This window comes from Physeter macrocephalus, chromosome 9 (assembly GCF_002837175.3).
Source record: "Physeter macrocephalus isolate SW-GA chromosome 9, ASM283717v5, whole genome shotgun sequence".
Lineage (NCBI taxonomy): Eukaryota > Metazoa > Chordata > Mammalia > Artiodactyla > Physeteridae > Physeter > Physeter macrocephalus.
The window spans coordinates 100,989,667-100,994,365 of record NC_041222.1 but is presented as its reverse complement, the minus strand read 5'-3'; positions in this window follow the sequence as shown (position 1 = coordinate 100,994,365).

Genomic DNA, 4,699 nt, shown 5'->3' with positions numbered 1-4,699 from the left:
TGCAGCTCAATATCAAAAAACAAACAACCCAATCCAAAAATGGGCAGAAGAGCTAAACAGACATTTCTCCAAAGAAGATATACAGATTGCCAACAAACACATGAAAGGATGCTCAACATCACTAGAGAAATGCAAATCAAAACTCACACCAGTCAGAATGGCCATCATCAAAAAACCTACAAACAATAAATGCTGGAGAGGGTGTGGAGAAAAGGGAACCCTCTTGCACTGTTGGTGGGAATGTAAATTGATACAGCGACTATGGAGACCAGTATGGAAGTTCCTTAAAAAACTAAAAATAGAACTACCATACAACACAGCAATCCCACTACTGGGCATATACTATGAGAAAACCATAATTCAAAAAAGAGTCATGTACCACAATGCTCACTGCAGCTCTATTTACAATAGCCCAACATGAAAGCAACCTAAGTGTCCATGGACAGATTAATGGATAAAGAAGATGTGGCATATATATATACAATGGAATATTACTCAGCCATAAAAAGAAATGAAATTGAGTTATTTGTAGTGAGGTGGATGGACCTAGAGACTGTCATACAGAGTGAAGTAAGTCAGAAAGAGAAAAACAAATACTGTATGCTAACACATATATATGGAATCTAAAAAAAAAAAAAAAGGTTCTGAAGAACCTAGCGGCAGGACAGGAGTAAAGATGCAGATGTAAAGAACGGACTTGAGGACACAGGGAGGGGGAAGGGGAAGCTGGGATGAAGTGAGAGAGTGGCATGGACATATATACACTACCAAATGTAAAACAGATAGCTAGTGGGAAGCACCCGCATAGCACAGGGAGATCAGCTCGGTGCTTTGTGACCACCTAGAGGGGTGGGATAGGGAGGGTGGGAGGGAGATGCAAGAGGGAGGGGATATGGGGATATATGCATACATATAGCTGATTCACTTTGTTATACAGCAAAAACTAACATACCACTGTAAAGCAATTATACTCCAATAAAGATGTTAAAAAAAAGAATACGTATAGATACATTTATGTATTACTTAAATACTTCCCTGTATACCTGAAACATTGTAAATCGACTATACTTCAGTAAGTTTTAAAAAAAGAATCTGAAAAATACATATTTGTATAACTGAATCACTGTTGTATACGTGAAACACTGTAAATCAACTGTACTTCAATAAAAAATAAAATTAAATAAATATTCACTCATGGTCCTTTGTAACCTGGCTCTACCTCCTTCTCCAGCCTTATCTGTAACCACCCCCCATGTTCTAGTGATACATAAATGTGTGTTCATACCGACACACACCGAACTTTTCTATACCTCTCTCCCCCGATCCTATGGATCTACTGATTGTTCCTAGAGCCCTCTTTCTTGTACTTCCTGGATAATCCCTACTTACCCTTAAAGATTCTACTCCAGAGTATCATCTCCTCCAGGAGTCCTTCCCTGCTTCCCTTAAAACTGTTTCATGCCCCAAGTTTCCATAGCACCCTGTACATAAATCCTGTATCACAGCTTTTACATCATATTAAAATTATAACCTATGGCCCATGCAACTGTGAGCGCAGTCTTCTCTCTTCTTTACGTCCCTGGAACCCACCACAGTGCCTGGCATAAAGTGCCACTAATGCTGGCCACACTGAATGGAACTGAACTCAATCTCCCCCTTTTCCTGCTCTCTAGAGTGCTCTACTTCCACGCCCCATGCTACATTTCTCCTCCACACCCATAGTGATCCTGGCCCTTCCGTATTTTCCCACACTGGGTCTGTGCCTCACTTCTTACCAATATGAGTCTGAGTAAGGGAAGGGTGGGCTGGTGATCTGCCCATACTTATGAGTAAGGCTGAATATGTGTCACATGCCAGGCGCATGACCAGTGTTGCAGAACTGCCTTTCTCCACAGCCCCTCATAGAAATCCTTGGAGATAAGGGCAGCCCAGTTAGCTACAAGTGTGCTAAGAAATTTGAGGATGGGGAAGAGACTTCAATGCCCAAAGGAAAAAATCATGTTCTCTAGGCAATCTGGCAGAAGCTAAGGAAGAAAGCAAACTAGCCCTGGGGACTTCTGGGCATCAGTCCCAGCGGCATAAGGCCATGTGATCTTCAAAGAAGGTACTGAGAACATTCTTCCCTGCATGTGGCCAGGGACCAGTTCCCAGCCAATATCTCCTCACAGAATGTCCTAAGACTCCAAACATAATCAAATCTTGCTAAAGGCAATAAATTGATTCACCTGATCACACAGCCCCTTCCAGGCAGATGTGTCTCTTTGATCACTTGGGACAACCAGACCCCATTTTCCTCTCTGAACTTCTCCAGGTCCAGAGAGTGATTTCTTCATTATCCTCATGTCGAAGGAGCTCTTATATGTAACCAGCTGGATTTTCCTACTTAGGTTTGGACTTGGGTTTTGGTCTGAAGTTGTCTCTCAGAGCTTGCAGGGTGTTAGAGACACTGAAACCATGATCTTAATCCTCACTCTAAGCCCTGCCCCAGCAAACAGTTAGAGGAACATGGTAAAAGAGTGGAAGGTTCTGGACCATGCCCAAGGAGAGCCAAGATTTAGGTCAAGTTTTGCCAGTAATCAGAGGAGCTGCTGTGCTCAGACCCTTTGTTCCTGTTCCTCTGCCCCCAGTCGCTGCAGCCTCCGCTGCTTTGGGGCCTACCAGCCTGAAGAAAAAGTCTGAAGTTCCCCAGTTGCTAAGGAGAGGGCAGCAATGCACTCCTACCCTATGACTTCCATGGAGTCTCCTATCAGCTCTATATGGCAGAATTGGTCATACTGGAGCCCCAACTGTCCAGCCCAGCTTGAAACAAGGGTCTCCCCATCTTCCACTGGGAAGTTCTAGGGTCTGAACCATGTCCCTTCATCAGATATGGGAGGCCACCTCCTTGCATTGACCCGGATCTTCCTCTTGACACGTGTGCTTCCAGATAAGGGGATGGGTGTAAGTTAGGCTGGGCCACGGGAATAGGTCTCAGGCCTTCCCCGGGACTGACATCTCCACGGACTCACTAGGGATGAGCTGCATGCGGGGCAAAGATCCTGCAAGAGGAGGCTGGTCTAGGGAAATGCATCTTTAAACCTTGCAATCCAGTGCTCTGTTGTGAAACCTTGGGCTCCTGGTCCAAACCTCAGGCACCATCCCTCCCTACTCCCGCGTTCCTAAGCCCCAGGGATTAACCACAGAGGTTAAAAGGTAAGGAGCTCTGTGTGCCCACTGGTATCTTCCGGGATTAGTGAGATGGGGGGACTTTTAATCCCAGGGATTTTCACTATAGGAAACAGAATCTCTTCCAACTTGATTCTGGGTAAAGTATTCATTATAACATGAATATACTGAGCATTATGCAGTCCACGAAGGCAGGTGTACAGCAGATTGTACATCACAAAAGAGAACCATCGAACAAGCAAGGTTGTAGCAACATAAGGTTCTGTTGTTGAAATAGGGACGGAATCCCTTGGGGAGCCCTGGCAAAGCAGTACCCTCAGGAGCACACCTGGGAAAGATATTTTCTGAGGGTCATCCATCCCTGACCCTCACCTAAACCTTTTCCAATGAAAAAGCTGTGTGCCTGCTAGAACAACCAGATTTTCAGCTATTCCATCAGGGTCAGGCAAGTGGAGGCCAAAGAGGAGTTGCAGAAAGGATGAAACTGACAGAGAAACCCAGTTCTACAAGACTTACTGAAGAGCCACAATGCAGTAGGGAAGGGCCAGCCTGCCAAAGTCGCTCCTGTTCTTTTCCCATTCCTCTTCTCTTGCAATTCTTTTGACTTATAATATTATACATATAAGGCCAAGTCACTTTCCACTCATTTTTTCGCTTTTCCTGACTAAAAAAAAGGAAAAAAAGAACAATCAACAAGAACCCACAGTCCCTCTATTTTATATTTGTCATCTCCATTTACCTCTACAATAACCTTATGAAGAGGTACATTTATTTTCAATTTACAGATGAAGAACCCGAAATTCAGACATATTAGGTAACTTAGCCAATATCACATAACTCATAAGTAGCAGAGCCCAGAGGCCAACCCATTCTAGCAGAAGCCAAGGTCTGTGTTCTTTCCACTATACATGGACTGCCTTTACATCGGTACAAAAGTTTGGGTAGGAATCGTAAAAGAAACCATTCTCTCTCATTTATTCCCATTTGGAGCGCCCAATTTAAGTATGGGACCCCACATACAGAGTGTTTTCTTTGAGCTTCCCCATCCAACGAGATTCAATTTCCACGTCTTTCATGGGCCTCAAGCTCTGCCGTGCCACAAACCTCATGCAACTTTTATGGTTTCTTTACTTTATGTGCCTTTTTTTTAACCGCTCACCTGACTTCAAAAACCTTCTCTTGTTCCTGGGTAGGGTGACTACCCTATGATACTTATTTCTAACAAAAGATCTCCCTCCGTAGCAGACAATAATAGCAAATAACTGATAAGAACGTATACTTTGCTCTCTCCGCCCCCGGTCGCGGCAGCCTCCGCTGCTTTCACGCCTAGCACCCTGAAGAAAAAAAAAGAAGAAAAGGTTTTTTTAAAACCCTAAAACGCTTTAAAATCTAAAAAAGATGCGGGCGGGAGAGCGAATCCTCGCCGGAGAACCCGCGAGGAAGTCACTTTCGCACGCTTCCAGCACCTGGGCAACCGTTGGTCCCGGACCGGAAAGCTAGCGGTGAGCCGCCCGCGTGCCCGGGCCCACGCGCC